This window comes from Branchiostoma lanceolatum, chromosome 12 (assembly GCF_035083965.1).
Source record: "Branchiostoma lanceolatum isolate klBraLanc5 chromosome 12, klBraLanc5.hap2, whole genome shotgun sequence".
NCBI classification, from domain to species: domain Eukaryota; kingdom Metazoa; phylum Chordata; class Leptocardii; order Amphioxiformes; family Branchiostomatidae; genus Branchiostoma; species Branchiostoma lanceolatum.
The window spans coordinates 4,484,496-4,502,644 of NC_089733.1; the positions used below are offsets into that span (position 1 = coordinate 4,484,496).

General features: G+C 40.4%; 1 long non-coding RNA gene across 3 annotated transcripts; it reads right to left on the reverse strand.

Moving 5' to 3' along the window:
- Positions 1-12,306: 12,306 nt before the first annotated feature.
- LOC136446198 (uncharacterized) lies at positions 12,307-17,182 on the reverse strand. Of its 3 annotated transcripts, XR_010757523.1 has the most exons (5): positions 16,883-17,182; positions 16,427-16,498; positions 15,787-15,856; positions 13,393-13,486; positions 12,307-12,890 (listed from the first exon to the last, which is right to left on the reverse strand). It is a non-coding gene; the product is annotated as an uncharacterized lncRNA (long non-coding RNA). The 3 variants fall into 3 exon arrangements; XR_010757521.1 differs by having other exon boundaries at positions 16,427-17,182; XR_010757522.1 differs by having other exon boundaries at positions 13,389-13,486; positions 16,427-17,182.
- Positions 17,183-18,149: the final 967 nt, after the last annotated feature.

Here is an 18,149-nt window from a genome sequence, read left to right on the forward strand (position 1 = left end):
GTTATTCATTATAATACTTATTATGTTTACAACTCAAAATTTACTTTGTAGTTCCTCTTCTTTTCATTTGTTTCATTGATTTATGTTAAAATTCCAATTTCTTGTTTCGTTAGTTTTTCTTAGTCTCGATGATATATGATTTTGTAAAAATTTGTAGTTTGGGGGAGGCCCCCGAAAAGCCGTATAGGCTTCTGGCCTCTCCTGCATGTATTCTTTACTCTATTTCTCTTTGTTTTTATATTGTATTGTACATATGCGAAGAAACAATAAACAATAAACAATAAACAATCAGTTCGAGTCCACGTGGTCAGCTGGCCGCCAGATTTATATTGAGAAGGGAATGGTCCCTTTCAGGGGAAATATTTAGGTCGCACCTGTACTGCAACAACTATTTTACATCCCCACAGTTAGAAGCATATACTTAATGTCAATATGCTTTGTGTATACTTTTATCATTTGAAAAGGGGATATCAAATAAGGTAATGTCTACGTCTGTACTACCTCATGTGCACATGATCATTGACTTCAGTGTTCAACAGGTCACATTATTGAATATAATTCATTCTATTTACAGGTGAAGGTAAGGTGGGCAGGTAGTTGGCCTGGCCAGCAGCACTCCTGCATCCCCCTGAAGGAGAACCCTGAGCTTTTTATAACTGAAACAACTTTCTTTTTTTTCCATTTAGTATGAGTTGCTTTTTTATAGCTGTTTAAACTGTTTTTTTCATTAAGTCTGAGTAACTTTTTCTTAGCTGTTAAATTTTTCAATAACTGATTCAACCTTTTTTTCATAAAGCATGAGTTGCTTTTTCTATTTCTAAAATCATAAGGAGAGGATTATGACACCCAGAAAGCCGTGTGCATGGTAATGGAGGACATCACAAAGAATGGACAAGATGTTGAGGGCAGAAACATTAAAGTTCAATGGTATCTCACAATATTTCTAATCATTATCAGATTAGAACATAAAATCTATGTTTATCTTTTAATGTCTTCTTTGCTTTGATCTGCAATAACTCATACTCGCAACCAGGGCAGTTGTCATCCAAACCAGTAATGTCACTCTACAATCCCCTCGCTTTTCATATGAATAACCTTTAAAATGAATAAAAAAACATTAAACGCTGCAACATGGGAGTGCATGTTGAGAGTGCGGATCTCCCTTTACTAGGTCGTTCTAATTAAATTTCTTTAACTGCTGTGAAAATACGGAGTGTGAGACGAAAACATGTTCACGACAAAATGTTTGAGAGTAGTCTGAGTTTCAGTCACCAGACAAACAAAAGATCTTTCCACGTTGCTTGTACATGTATCATGTTTTCATTCAAACGGTGATGTAGACATTGCTCAAGATAAACACTAATCCGGGCACGAACGAGGCGCAGGAGAGGAATCACGGAATCAAGAGAAGGACAGGCTGCGTTGTCAAGAGACCTTCACCTTACATAAACCGATTAGGGGACGGTTTCAGGGAAATCGTGTGGCATTTGGAGGCATAGATCATCAATGGCAGGCAGTTATTATTTTATTTTTACATGCGGTCACACACAGGCAGGGCGCAAGTCTCTATTCAACATCGTCTGCTCATGATTAAAGCGCATACATCTTATGATTATGATGCTAGTGCACTTAATTACTTTTAAACCACCTTGGCCATTGCGCTGAACATAGCGCCAACCCTAATGAATAAATTTCATGTCACCTCACAGGATTTCTTGTTTTTCGTGTGACAAGTGACAAGAAATAGTATCAGTGATATTTCTAGGAAGCCGAGATAGTATGTAGTGACAGGCAGTTGTAATTCTCGGGAGTGTGAAAGCACCAAGCGGAGCCATGTTCATGTCGGTTTAGGAATGTTTACTCAGACGTTTGGATGGCTAGACTGATGGTACATCAAGAAATAAAATGCAGATTGGCAGTCCGTTACAAGTGGACGCACTCTGATACAGAACTAAGTTGCAGAGATATAGCAACTTCAACAGATACATACTTTGTACATGCTGTATAATATCCGTTTTTCTATCGTGTTACGGTAGGCACAGCTGGACGTTGTGTAGAACTGTGTCTAGATGAGAATAGTGAACAGGAATGTCTTTTTCTTTACAGACAGAAGATAGGTTTACTATATCTGATGACTGGCAGATAGGTTGGGTGGGGTAAGCAACAAAACTGCTAACGGAAAGTTCGAGTCAACAGAGCAGGATCAACCATTTGCAAGTAACAGTCGGCCCCCGAAGACTACAAGTGAACAATGCATACAACAAGAACAGCCTATCGCAATGTTTCGTTTCATGTGGGTCGTCTACAGAGATTGACACCAGGAACAAGAGCAAAAGGGATGATACCTAATTTGAGGCTTTGGCATCCAGCAAACTCATCTAACTAAGCCGAACAAGCCCCCACTGAGCCAGAGGCACAGTCCCCGAAGTCTGGGTTTCCGAGAGGCTTGACAGCTGTAATACTGATATACCTGACTAACGCACACTGGTGACTGAGTAAGCTGGATGTCTCGCCGTAGGCAATACATATTTGCTCTGTCACCTATGTGTAAATTTTGATGTGTTTGGAAGTTTCATTGGAGCAGCTTCTGTTCTTCAACGGGCTGGGTGTGTTGTTTCAGCAATCTTCTGTAGATATTTTTTATGTTTTGCCACAGTTGAAATGAACACTTCTGACATCATATCTGTGTTGTCACAGACTCACACTCCTTTTTAGCTGCGTAGACCTGTGGGAAAGAAATACACATAGGCTTTAATACAACATATTTTATTCAACTATTGAACACATGTATCTTAGTGTAACTGCAACACAAGAGGGAACGAATAAACTAATCAGTTTAATGTGCATTATATTTTTGGGTTGAAAAACAAAAAGCTACCCATTTTCACACTCGTGTTGATTCCATTAGGTTATCATTGTTTATATTTTGTGCATGCAGCTCAAATCTAACAACTGAGTACATAATAAAAGATGGCACATACAAGGCTGTAAGTCGGTTACATTTTCAATTCAAGAATACGAAGGTAAAAACACCCAGGATCCCAGGTACTTTCTCTGGTACTTGTGCCCTTCCATATAATGTGCTTTTGCCCCTACGCCCACTAACGTGCTTTCCAGTACAGTATCATAATTCAGTGCGCTGCAGCCGACCAATGATGATGAATTCAGTGCACACAAAGAACCCGTATGGCCAGACCACGCCACCCCGGTCCTTTGTTCTCAGACTAAAGAACTCGATAACAGAAACGCATTTACACGCTCAAAAAGCACAGAAATATCGTCTACAGACTCCAGGTTCCACACACACAAATACAATGATTACATTTCTCCCGGCATTGGCGAGAATTTCGGTAAAAATTCCGTGTTCAACGCCAGAAAATGTCTCCCACAAACGGCCGCCATGACCCGTCCCTCACGAAATAAAATATTGAACAACACCAGTTACAACCTCTAACCTCAATGTACTTACTCATTACTAAAACTACGATACTACGAAGTAACTGGGAAGGTTTTTGTGGCTGAAAATAAGGCAAAACACTAAAACCCTTTCTGCTACAACAAGCACACATCCTCACCTCACAATGGCCGCCCTGTTCTGTGTAAATTCCACGCCACACAGGACCGACGCACTTCTTTTGTATCCGTGCGCGTACGCATCTGGAAAGATTCTAAAATCCATTTGAAAGACTTTATGACAGCGTACACTATTAGAAAATTATACCTGCCAGTACGAAAGCAATTAAAGCCAATAACACAGTCGAGACTAGCCACATATTAATAAGACGTTCCCTGTTTGGCCGCACTATTTTATGGCGGCCCATGTGTACGCTCTGTCCGGGGAGGGTATTTGGTGGCGGCTGGATGATGACGTAAGTAGTTCTGGAGGCTTACTTGAGGGTTTTCGAGATGCCGTTCTTTAAAATTACACAAAACCGAAACAAAGAGGCTTGTCCCTTCTGAGGCCCGCCCCTGCAACCCCTAAAGTGATCGATTATCGTATGACGCAAAATTTTCAGATGATTTATGATGAAGGCATGATTATAATAATCTCATACCACGAAAAAAACATAATAGACTAAAACGTTCACTCTAGTGTGTTTTTTTTGTGAAGCAAATACAAGTTAGTGACGAAATTCAACGGAAAATACGTTATGAAATTGTGGCCAAAGAAAAAAGTGTGGCAATTAAAAATCATTGCCATACATAGCGAAGGTGTCTGGGTTGATCTTACTTCATTGTAAGGAAAATACGTAGCACTCCAAGTTCTGCCATAATATTTGTTCACAACGCACGTAGAATTAGAAATGCGTCTGTCAAGCAGATAAAGAAAGATACACCAACATTCAGAACTGGAAGACTGACAAACTCCTTGCTATTTCAGGCAATAAGCCTCAGTAGTCAGGATATGTAAATGACGCGCCCGAAACTCGCCGAATTTCAAAATCGCCCGAGCGTCGACCGTATTTTTCTATGAAAATCTAGGGGGGCGTCCGTCGAACACTAAAAACTAAAAATACCCCATTAGATGATACCGTCTTTTGGACATGGACGAATTCAGTATCGACTAACCTGGTAAAAGGCCAATATTTGGATAAACTTTTATTTCTAAAAATCGCCCGAAGCCCGCGTAATCGACAGGACGTCGGCCATACTTCGGCCGAAAATGCACATTTGAAGCTCGCCAACACGTCGGCCGAGCTGAATTTCTCGCCGAGCCGAAGAACGCCATCAACAGAGGTACCAATACAAATGGAAGCGTAAACACCTTGACCCCGCATCTAGTGGTCTTGATTTTGGGCTTATTATCTTCGCCGAGTACTATAGTACTCGGGAAAGATTATGTTTTTGGTTGAGCCAGCTGTTTGGTGGGTCAGCTGTTTGGTGGGTCTGTATGTATGTGAAGAGCATAACTCAAGAAACCTTTGATGAATCTTTGTGATTTTTGGGAGGTTTGAGTGGTTGTGCGAAGGAAGGTCAAGTTCAAAAATGGTTCACCTTGCGATTTTTAACAGTACTGCAGTGGACTTTTAATTTTTGTGTGTTTGTATGTCTTGGTTCTCCCGTCGTTGCGGCGGATGAGGTTCCCTCCCACCACGCCCCCTAGCGCCTGCATACTGTCCTGGTAGCCTGCTTTGCCTTTCTAGTAGCTCTCTTGTCCTTTGCGTGGGCAACACGCCTCTCCTCGAAAGTCCTGACTGCCGTGTAGCATTGTTGTCTCCAAGACGTTCTGTTGCATGAGTCTGTTTCCCACGTAGAAGGATTGATGTCACATTTTTTTCAAGTTGCCTTTGAGGTAGTCTTTAAATCGAAGACATGGGCGTCCTACACGACGACTGCCTTCCCTGAGCTGCCCATAAAAGAGGGACTTTGGAATACGTGAGTTGTTCATACGCACAAGATGGCCCGCCCAGCGCAGATTTGCCCTTAACAGAACTGCTTCAATACTGGATAAGTTACAAGTCTCTAACACAGTGGTGTTTGGCACACGGTCTTGCCACCTGATGTTGCAGATTCTGCGAAGGCAGCGCATATACTCCAGCCGGCGAATGTCTTTCCTGTATGGTGTCTAAGATTCACAGCCGTACAAGATCGATGTTAAAACTACAGCTCTGTAAACACTTATCTTTGTGGCCAGCTTTATGTCGTGGCTCTTCCATAGCCGGTGTGTCAAACGTCCAAAGGCTACACTGGCTTTGGATATACGGTTTGTAATCTCGTCGTCGAGAGAGCCAGTGTGAGACATTACACTACCCAGATAACAGAAGTTCTTCACTGAGGCTAGGACCTCACCTCCGATGGTGACTATGAGATCATTGGAGATAATATGCTCTAAGTCCTCGTAAAAGCTGTCCTTCACTTCATCAGTGTGAGTCATGGTGGGTGCATGAGCACTGACTATAGTGGCATAGTTTTGATGCTGCAGTTTTATCCATAGAACCGTCAGTCTATCAAAGATGCACCTTGAGAAGCATTCTAAGTTCTGTAGTGATGATGTACGTATGGCGAACCCAACGCCGCAGGTGCGAGGCACTCCTGCTGGTTTCCCTTCCAGAAGAATGTGTATCCAGCACCTACCTCTTCCAGGCTGGATTCTTCAGAAAACCTTGTCTCGCTGAGAGCGGCGATGTCTACACGGTAATCACGGAGCATTCGACCGACAATTGCTGTTCCCCGCTCCTCCCGACCGTCATTGTCCAGGAGGGCCCTGACATCCCATGAGCCAAGCGTCAACTTAGTCTCCTTTCTTCTGTTCTCGCCACAGGATCCGGACGGAATACACATCGTTTTGGGGGCTAGGTTTGGTCAGGACGACCTGTACAGTTTTAAGTGGAAGTTGCTTGTGCGGCACAAAATCCACTCTCTCCGCCAGGAGTCTGGATCCCAATGGTGCTAGGTTAGCCACAAATTGGGTCGAAAACTGGCCGCAGGAGGAGTCGAGGTCACGAGTAATGAGGTTTAAGTGAGTAAACAAAGGAAAAACGTCGAGGAAATAATAATAAACGGGCTGAAGCCACGGTTCTGCAGTAGACCGCCAGGGTGGGAGGGGGGCGTGCTGATATGATGAAGTCTCAAAGAGCTAAAACTAACAAACAAACAAAAAAGGAAAGGCAAAAGGTACTGTAAACCCTATCTAGATGTCTTACTGTGCAAGATGGGCCTCCAGGAGTTGTTCCCACCAAGGATTAAAGTAGTTTTAGATCCAAGGTGGTTCAAGCTCTCCTGGACTGCGCCATCTTGCCATCGTGACCTCTGACCTCTCAATTGTATGTAGGCAAAAAAAATAAACGGGAACGTTGATGGATCCTCATGATTTTTTTAGGTGTGTAGGTGTTGTGGAAACGGAGGTCAAGTTCAAAAATGGTTCCCCTGACATTTTTCTTCAGTACTGCAACGGACTTTGTGTGGATGTGAATTTGTATGTGGACAACATAACTCCAGAATCTGTTTTATGGTTCTGTATGCCATTTAGTGGATGGGTAGGGTTTACAGAAAGGAAGGTCAAGTTCCATAATGGGCCTTCTAGTGGGTACCTAAGGTACTGCAGCGGAGCTTCAAAATTTTGGAGCATATTTACTGAAAGTGCTATGGTCATGATTTTTGTGTGGTAGATAGCTCATGCCACAAGAATTAAGTTGTGTAAGTTTGAGCCCCCTAGCGTCTTGTTTGGAACTGCAGTAGGTGTTTTTTGTTTTGACCTTCGGACATGAATAACTTGAGAAGGGGTCGACAGATCGTCGTAAAGTTTGGTATGTAGAGAGGTCAGATGGTGCTTTACACAATCAATGACTAATTGTGCAAATCAGGAGCTAATCTGCATAATTAGTAAAGATAGTTTGTGAATCCACTACATTATACAATGGGGCATGTGACAGTGTTCCCGAAACAGGTCAACAGAGGGCCTTGCCTAAAAGTATAAATAAACAGTTGGGGCACATAAATAAACAGATTGGGCAGTCTGCACTCCAAGCAGATGTGTGTGTCCGGTTGGTTTTATCGTGTTCAGTTTAGGCATTTTTTGTCCAACACACGGTTGGAGACATAACGAAAAGGGGACAAATTAGAAAGCCTGACAAAAACACCTAAAAACATGTCAAGAACCAGCCGGACCCACTCCTCTGCTCAGAGAGTACACTGCACCAAAACTGCAAAACTGCTAGGTATTACCTACATGTACTAGTAGCACCGTATGTAAAAGTCACATGGACTATGTCTTGCAAAATGTGTATGATATGGAATAAAGATTTATTCTATTCATATATATTGACTGTACCATTTAATTATAACTTTCAATTTTTTGATGACCAGTTATAACAAATATCAGCACACTATACACATATACTAGTCCTGTACCAGCAAAGGATTTTTATTCCTATCTAGACTGGACCCCCCCCATCATAACTTTCAAACGGTATGGTGTATGATCAAGTTTGCAGGGAGTGATAAGCATGTAAATAAAGTTTGGGTTCTCAATGGGGCGGGCCACAGTGACCCAAAGACTAAGCCATTATTTCCATTGTAGCAGAATTGCAACTACAGAATTGTAGGTGAAATGAACATGTGCAACTTGGTGATTGAGATGAAAATGACTTTTCTTTAACTTTTTCATTCTGAAAGAAACCTGCCTGGCAAAGTTGACCGCTGGTTGCCATGGCAACGGCCATCTTTGTTCTTAATGGTGGATTTTCATATTGTTGTAGGAAGAAAACATCCATAGCTTGGCTATATATGTAAAGAAAATGAAACCTGCTGGTTTTCATGTAACAAAGAAACCTACCTATCACTTAGGAAAATAGATTTCGTCAGGACGGACAGCTGGTTACCATGGTAACAGTCATTGGCCAGCTTTCAAAGGTTCAAAATTGGTTCCTCAGCGATTGGCAAATTGGGAATTGAGATAAAAAGGACTTTTGTTTAATCTTCTTATGCTGCAAGGAACCTATCTGGCACTTCAAAAAATGTTCAACAGTTCATGGCTCGTTGCCATGACAACGGCCACTTTTAATTATGAATGTTCACATGGTGAATGTCATAGTTATGCGCACAGTAAACTACTTGTATTTGATCTTCTGCAACTCTCAATGACAAAAAAGGGGAGTAGTAGGGCGCTATTTATCTGACATGATACATCTAGATGCAGAGACAGTTGTTTTTAAGATTGTTTATACAATTTGAGAATCATAATGGGTAGACCATCATAAAATTGAAGACCATATGGTGATTTTAACCAAGAGAACTTTCACTCAGACCATTCAGGATTGCCCCAGAAAACAAAGTCAATGAACTAAACTTTAGAAGGGCTTTGTATTTGTGTCAGGGACTATACCTTGATTTGACTATTCATTGCTGATGAAGTTAAGATTTGTTTTGCTCATAGAATTATTCCTATATTACTGCATACTTGTTTTATGCATTGTATAACAATGAAGCTGTCCCGTAATCGATGGACTTAGCCTTGCGAAACAAAAAAATGTATATCCAATATTCAAAGGACCTCGGGGATGAGTGTCTTCAGAATTTCTTGCGTGTATCATATCAACAATATAGAAACTAAAAGCCTCTGATTTAAGAAAAGCCTAAAATTCTTGCACCTATTGCAGCTACAGTTTGAGCTGCAGTAAAAAGCTGCATGTAAAATTAGTACAGATACAGAAAGTGTTTCCCTTTTCACCTACGGAGAAGTCACAAAACTATCCAAAGATCAAACTAAGCGTAAAAGGCATCTATTGTAAGGCAGTTCATCCATGCGTGCGCACAATAGTCTCCAATGGATGTACGTAGAAGGTCAGAAACGGGCAAATAGAAGTGTTCCGCAAAGTTCCTTTTATCTTTATCAATGTTTTCCCCTCTACGGTATGATGCCACATCACATATACGGAGTCCTGATAACCCCCATGCAGGGCCTTTGTCATTATGTACCGCATAGTGAATACATAAAATTATTGAGTAAGGAACGTAGCGATTCAAGTCAGCTTAATTCCATTTCAAGTTTCCTTGTTACCCCCATGCAGTGCCCTAATTAAGATTTCTAATTATTGTTAGCATTTTTGGCATCTATCCGTGGCTTTCACACAGCGACACAAAAATGACCACAGCTTACACCATCGTGAGACTTGATCACCTGATTTATTATCAGTCCCAAAACACGAAAAATCCCCATAAAGACCCACAAGTCATGGCTCCCGCTATGTGTGTCCCAAATTAACTACTTATTTTTGAGTATAGATGTTCCTCTCTCCAGCACAGGTAAAACCATCCATCAACATTGCCGATGACGGGAGAAAAAGTCACTTAAAAATAAATAAAATGTAGCGACATTTAAAATTCTGCTTTCATTGGTTCTGATAAACCCCTAGTACACCCTCTTCAATGCTTGATCTTGAACTTTTGGTCTATGAAACTCTGAAACCATGCTATAAGGGAAATATAAAACTTATATCGATAATCTTCATTAAAATCATCAGGGTATCTATCGCAATTTAGGCAATTTTTAACCATAAATTGTTCGATTTTTGAGGGTCTCCGAGGGGGGGCCCGAGAACGTAGTGTCATACAGACCTTGTATATTTGCTTTCTCCGACTATTAATTTAGAAATATTACACTAAACTCTTTTTTATAATTCTTTCCTTTGATGCTATCAAGTTCTGCACCACCCCTTTAAATTAATGAAATCTTCCCTGGTGACGGGGACACCCCCACCCCTGCCCAAAGCCCAGGCCTGACCTCAATGCTAATTATTTTATAATCACATGCCTAGATCTAGATAAAGTAAGTATAAATGTCAACTTATATTTTGTAAAAATAGACAGTTGCAATCCTGACTCTCCTGAGGAACCAATTTTAAACCTTTAAGAGCTGGCCAATGACTGTTACCGTGGTAACCAGCTGTCGGTCCTGACGAAATCTATTTTCCTAAGTGATAGGTAGGTTTCTTTGTTACATGAAAACCAGCAGGTTTCATTTTCTTTACATATATAGCCAAGCTATGGATGTTTTCCTCCTACAACGATGTGAAAATCCACCATTAAGAACAAAGATGGCCGTTGCCATGGCAACCAGCAGTCAACTGTTACAAAATACTTTTGTAAGTGCCAGGCAGGTTTCTTTCAGAATGAAAAAGTTTTTAAAAAAAGTCATGTTCATCTCAATCACCAAGTTGCACATGTTCATTTCACCTACAATTCTGTAGTTGCAATTCTGCTACAATGGAAATAATGGCTTAGTCTTTGGGTCACTGTGGCCCGCCCCATTGAGAACCCAAACTTTATTTTTTATATGACATTTATAAAAGTCTAAGCTGGAGCTGTACCAAAAATCAGCCAATTTGAAGTGCCCTTTAAGGAGATATTGCTTGCTAAAAACGTCCAAAAAAATGGGTTTTTGTCAATTTTGAAATTTTACAAAAACAGGTCATCTTTAAACGTTCGTTGCACCTCACTGCCAAAACATATCGAGCAAAACTTTACGTCATTTTACTTGTTAGGATATGGATAATAACATATGTTAGAAGCAACAAAATTTCTGTTCATTTATGGGAGCTACAGTAGGCCAAAGATGGTCCATTTTGAGTGAGAGAGAGGCCTTCACAAGGCGAAATTCCGCCATTTTGAAAAATGGCCGTTGCCATGGCAACTGGTAACCACCGACCCAAAACTTTCCAATTTTTGTAGGTTTGGGCCAAGGCCCTACCACCACACAAAATCTAAGAAAATTTCATTTTTTGACTTTGGCCACTTTTTTCTCATTTTGCTTGGTTTTTACAGACAGCTGCTCTTAAATCCTTGACAAAGACTAATGCGCTGTTCAATTGGGTTAGTCCAATTTTCCAATTGTTTAATTCTGTTACAGTCTAGCCTAGAGTCCTGCCTCAATCTTTAAAGCTTAAGTCTGCTACAATTCTGGGCAGGGAGCAGGGCTTGGGTAGTGGACTAAAGCTAAGAAGGCTGGACTCAAGGCTACACGCCGGTTTCAGAACGCGATTTTCGAACATTTAGTTTCCAGGGAACGAGACGAAATTTTGTAGAACGAGAGCGGCGTTGCTAAGGGCAACGTCAAGATGGCCTTCTAGCGGCACCTCGGAAAATGTGTGTTGCATCGCAAATAAAGCTCATTTCTTGCAATACGCTTTATCTGAGTTGCCTGCTTTTGATCGCCGCATCTTAGTAGAAGCTTGTTTAACATACTTAAACTATGTTTTTACATATTTCCTGTAGTTTTCATAAGTCTTGGTGATATCAAATCATGTGGTTATTTTCATCCAGCGCGGTGAATTACGTAATTGATATGAACATGACCATCCAAGAAATTGTTTATTTGTATTGTTCTGTAAGTTTAGCCGTTAATTTACATAGACTTTTTGAATGAGTAGTATGCTACTTTACAGTTTTATGGTGGTCTGTTGTGTGTGACACTTTTTTTAAGCACGGAAAACCGCGCTGGCCGTGGGGGCGTTACGGAAGGGTAGAACCCCTATAAGAACGCCATGTCGCAGGCAGCGGTGGCTGGCCCACGTAGTTAATAGTAGATTTACGGAACTTTTAAAGATTTTGCGGACTGTCAGTTCAAAGTTACTGTATAAGGCTGCCAAGACTTTGCATATGGCCTCCTAAAACTTAAGATTTACATATTTCTAGTGACAAATCAAATACGCATCCGTTGACTATGGTGGAACAATCTTCTAACCACTTTGGTCAGGGGTAAAGTGACTAGAACAAAGGACAAATTGACAATGAACTGTTGTACAGATATGATTTGTCTTTATCATTGTGTTGATTCAATATAGACAAAAATAACAAGACGAAAGGACACTGAATACAATAACGAGTTTTATTTGCAAGTTCTTATGCCTGAGGGCTAATTGCAACATGAAACAATACAAAGAAAGCATTGCAAGTTAACAATGGTGACAAGTGGTACTTCATATTTTACATGGCTGTCACCTCTATGACAAGTGCGGAAATCATTCCATTGATACAGAAAAATATCATATCATAATAGATATATCATCAAGTTGGAATGCTAAGAGATTTCAAAGTACTTCTGTCAAAAAGATAACTCATTTCACACTTTAATACAAGAACATCTATTTCAACAATATTTCATTATAAGACATGTATCCAAATAGGCATTTTTTTAATGTGTACATTTTGGAGCAAACCGTATTGTACCATGGTAATGAAGGTAAGAAAGTCAATAACAGGATGCTACGTCAAAAACAGCAAGTTCTTGAGCAGTACTTGAATGTAGTACAACAATAGGGGACAGCAGGTGCAGCTTGCACATGAACTTTAGCTGGTACCGCTAGCTGATCTGTAAGACTTGCTAAAGACTGTGCCAAATTCCAAATCAGATCAGAATTCATGATGGTCACCTGTTGATGGCCCAGGTTGACCTAAACATGACATAGGGGCAGACAAGGGAAATAAAGAGATGAAATTTACCTTCAGCTCCTATAACCAATGGAACAATAAAATCAAAATACATGGTATGAATAAAGTTTTACAAAAACACATGACAGTTCTATTTTGACTCTGTGAGACACACAGACCAGCTTGAATTAGTTATAAGACAGCCATCGAATGAAATCAACATAGTCTAAACATTATCCCAGACCCCTTTTTACTGATTACCACAAAACAGTTGTGAAAAATCTATGAACACATATGAACAGGTCTGCTCTGATACAAAGAACTTAGATACCAACTGTGGTCTGTAACACTCACATATGCTGTACTGTACATATTCTTTGTTATATGTGAAAAAACAGTCTGAACCGGTGGTTGATGCTTCAGGGAATGGCACTTATTCTATTATTAATTTTTTCACAAAACTATCAACATCAATGAGTAACCTGTTAATTAACACATACCAAGGATATATATATACTTACTTACCCTCCTAAGATGGCGGAAACAGTATGGGATCAACTTGGAGTCAGGGAGGACCTCTCAGGAAATCACTGAAAACTGGGACAACAGCTGCTTTCTCCTTTTAAAAAAACAAAGAAAAAAGCTTAATGATAGTAGAAATATTAAACAGACATCAGTTGTCAATTTTTCTATTATAATTTTGTTCAAATAAATGTTGCATGTGTAAGTAAAAGCAAGCATACTTTTCCTGAATGGAATGAGTATTCCCTGACTTTAGCTTATCAGTACTTTCTATAGAGTGAGCTTGTTAATTCAAACAAATGTGGTACTCTTGTAGTATTCAAATTTCCAAATGAAAGTAGCATAGCCCTGTTTAGATATATTTATGTTTGTTGACATAAAACAAAAAAGTGAGATACTAATGTAACGTTACCTACCCCATTTCCATCTAAAACTATAACAGTATAACAAAAAAATTAAAAAATACACCTGAGTATAATAAAACACTAAAAAAAATAGATTTTTTTGTCCATCATTTTGTATGTATTGTTAGTGTTACACATGTACAGTCAAACCTGTATTAGCGGTCACCTTTGCATAGCGGCCACCTGCCCATAGTGGTCACTTTTTGTCGGTCCCTTGGATTTTTCCCATTGACATAAGCATTAAGAATTAGGCTATAGCGGCCACCTGTCCAACGCGGTCGCGGCCACACGGTTTTCGGTCCCGCGAGTACAGTAACACTGCCGATAACGGTCACGGCGCGCCGGTAGAAGCCACATCGCCACCGCACGCCGGGTTCAAAATCTTAATTTTTTCAAGCAGTTGTCAAATTTATGCGGCCTCAACTGGATAGGATCATAATAAAGAAAACCAGAATGTTTTATCTTTGTTAGAAAATCCATGGTTTGACGCGAAGTCAAGTATAGTTTTCTTCACATGGCTTGCGTTTGTACATCGTGGTAAAATTGACAATTTCTGTGCATTTCGACTGGACAAATATTACGGCAGCCTTTTGGAAAATACAACCCACACATGTACCTGATGCGGTAAGTTCGTGAAATGTTTGAATGCCGGCCCAATTTCCATTTTCACCGGGAATTCATTCGGCGCGTTGGATACACCCGATCCCTCGATCTCGGAAGTTAAGCAACGCGCGGTCCGGACAGTGCTTGGATGGGGGACCAACCAAGGACGTCCGGATTGCTGTAGCCTCACGAAGCTTTCCACGAAATAGTCTTCCGGGAGGGACGTAAAACGGGGGTCCCGTGCTCGAGGAGGTGCCTCGAACACGTTAAACAGCCTCATTACCCTACACATTGGGTACCTGCCTGTGGCACTGGCTGCAAATACACCTGATATATCCAAAACGTGTTTCGCGCAATTTTCAAAATGGCGCTGATACAAACTGGATAGGTAGCAGCATAAAGGTCAACGGAAGACACCACTGTTACGGAGGTATAATATACTAAATTTATTTTGCTGTAAAGTATCACTGAGGATAATTACTAAATCAAAAGCTTCAAAATGAATGTGAATAATACTACTATGATGTAAAATTTGGGCTGTTGCAATTTTCTGAAAAGACAAAAAGCCCTCAAAAGAGCGACCTTCTTCTGAGTACCCTATTAGCATAATGGTAGATGCTGATCAACACAAGCCACAACAAGAGACTGAGGAAAATTGTCGCCACAATTTTATGTTTGAAAACGGTCGAAAACGAACAGTAAGTGACAACTGAGCAACATGTATTTTGTTCTTAACTAACTAGGAGTAAAAGAACAACAATCGAAGTTCTAAAATGTGCCTTACCTGTTTACATGTGTACTGTACGGTGAATAAATGTATCTCAGTGGGTACTGAAAATATGTGTCACTCGTGGTCAATTAATCGACATTTTCTCCATAGCGGCCACCTGTTCTTAGCGGCCAGTTTTGGCCAGTCCCTTGAGTGACCGCTATAGACAGGTTTGACTGTATATGTTGTTTAGATTCTACAAGAAATACAATGATGCATCCTGTGCTGTAACAATCCTAGTGATATGACAATAATCACTATTAGGGAACATATGAAATTCACACAACCATACTGCATGGTAAATACAGGTCCCTGAAATACATTTGTTGTTCAACCAAGAACTCTCTGGCATGCCAGACATGCCAGTGATAGGGCATACTACTACATTTCAACTCAAAATCAAAATTGATGCAACCTCTTTCCAAACCGCATTTTCAACTTCACCTGTTTCTGTCACATCTGTGATTCCACTTGCACAAACCAGTATTGTCTATGCCAATCTATCACCTCAGGGATAAGTTGTTGCAGCATGTGATCTTAAAACTAGAATGTACAGCACTAGTTCACTTGGGTTTTTAAAATCTGTTAGGTTTTAAGGCAACATGATAAAACCCTACTTACAGTTAACAACCTGGATGTTTTGTGTTGAACATTTGTAGCATCCTGGAGACCACATTAGCACAAGATTCACCTAGGTAGAACCAACATCAAACATGCACAATGAGAATAATACAGTGGGGAGGAGGGTGCATAATTTGTGCTGTCAATGCTGAAACTGCTAAAGGCATCTGACATAATTTTCAGGGAAATGACTCATGCTTAGTAATATCATGAAATGGGCAAAATATCTTGAGGTTCATTATCAGTTCACATCCATGTAAATATTTGTGTGTTTTTTTGTGTGTACATGTTTTGTACATTCTGAAATCTGCATATATGCACACATATTGCTGGCTATATTAAGCAGTGTTAGGTTACCATTTTGTTTCAACATGAAACCGACTGGAATATATATTTGCATTTGTCATGTTCAAGACTGTATTTGTAAAGGTAAGCTTACTAGACAACATCAAAACAATACTGCAGTTTGTATGAAAGTTTGTATGGAGAAAAACAGCACGACACACTGCTTGATGCTAGTTTTTCAGTGCAAAAATGCTGATATATTTGGCACAGGGAAATATGTGGTACCATCAACAGGGAGACTTCAGATAGAGATATATTTTGTTCTAAATTTTAGGAATAACAAATGATTACTTACAGTTTACAAGCTTGGTTGTAATCTTCTTGCCGTTGTACGGTTGCATACGCAAGACAACGTCTCATGGTTCCCCTAAGCAGATAATCAAAGCGAAATAAGTAAAGTCGATACTGTGGCATAAAACGTCCACAACAAAAGGCACCTCTATAATTAGCAGCAAAAATAAGCGAGTAACATTACTTTGCACAAGTTACAGAAACAGAAATCCATAAGAAATGAGCAAACTACAACAGTTGCTTGTTAGAACTAAGACAGAATCATTATAACATGGCTCATAAACACGAGCTAAAATATACAGATTTAACTATATTTTCAACGCGGTCCAGCGGTGATAAAAAAAGTGTCACACAAATGGCAACCATTGCATTACGTGGAGACATATATCATGTTACGAAAACAGTCCGAGTTGGAAACGGGAAAACTTGGGGTCGTTCAGAATCTTTAAGAAACGTTTACCTTGTCTTGGGACCTCCTTGGAACAGAAGGAAGTTGACTTTCGTCAGAAATAAGCCGATTCGCTTAAAAAAAGCCAATTTTGTGCGGTTGTCTGCTGCAAATCCGCTTGTTCAACACTGTAGCCATCTTGTGTCAGCTGAAAATCGCGGCACGTGACCATTATCCTTATTCTTCCGGTGGTCAAAGGTCCTATGGTTCACCGGGGGCGGGGCTGGGGCGGGGCTCCGATTCTGGCGGGAAGAGGGGCAGCGGGGCGCGGCACGTTCGAACTCCAGAACTAAATGTTCGAAACGAACCAGGCGTGGCTAGGTACAGACCGTATGTATGTAACGTTAGGTGTTGGGGAGAAAAAGTGAAAGTCAATTTTGGTACTGCAGCATAACTTCCTTTTTTGTTAAGTCTTTTGCCCTGGACGTTCTACATGTATGATGCGGTTTTGATTTTTTGCTAGCTTGTGATGTAATGTAAGGAAGAAGTGATGTAGGTTTGCCCTCCCCCTAGAAGCTTGCTTTGGAATAGCAGGGGGCATTTTTCAAAGAAGAATAGCAGACCAAAAGAATTACGTATTTCCATTATATTTAGAGAATTCCACATAATGAAGTGCACATCAGGCAAATTGTGAATTAATTTGCATAATTTATGAGATGTCCATAATTCAACTGTCACTATCACGACAGTAAAAGGTGTACTTTTCTACCACATAAGTATCCGTTTTCCTCTGTTCTTTTTACAATTAACTTCGCGTATTTGTTCATTTTGCAGTACAGTTTATAGTATGGCCAAAAACTAAGGAAAATTGATGCGCGCGCTGATGTTATCCATATAATCAAATCAACGTGGGCTAAGAGAGGTTGGTGAAATAAAGCGCTGTAGGTCTTATAGCTGAATCAATTATCCTTTCATCCCATACAAAGCTACTTTACTTTACTTTTACTTTACTTTATTTTAGAATAAATGTGCAGTCTCCAATCGAAACCCTGATCGAACCACAGAACAAAGTGGGGTGTGCCCCCTTAAGGGTCTGGGAGGGGAGGGACTATCCGTTTCACGAAACTCTGGAGGATGGGAGACAGGGACCATTCATTTTACACGACGTTAGAGGTTTTGGAAGGAGAGAGCAGGGGAGGGGAGAGAGGGTCCATCTTACACGAAGTTGAGGGTCTTGGAAGGAAGGGAACAGTTTTTCAGTGGGGGGTGGGGGAAAGGGACCATTCATCTCATATGACGTTGAGGGTCTGAAAAGAGAACATGAACTTTAAGGAATGGG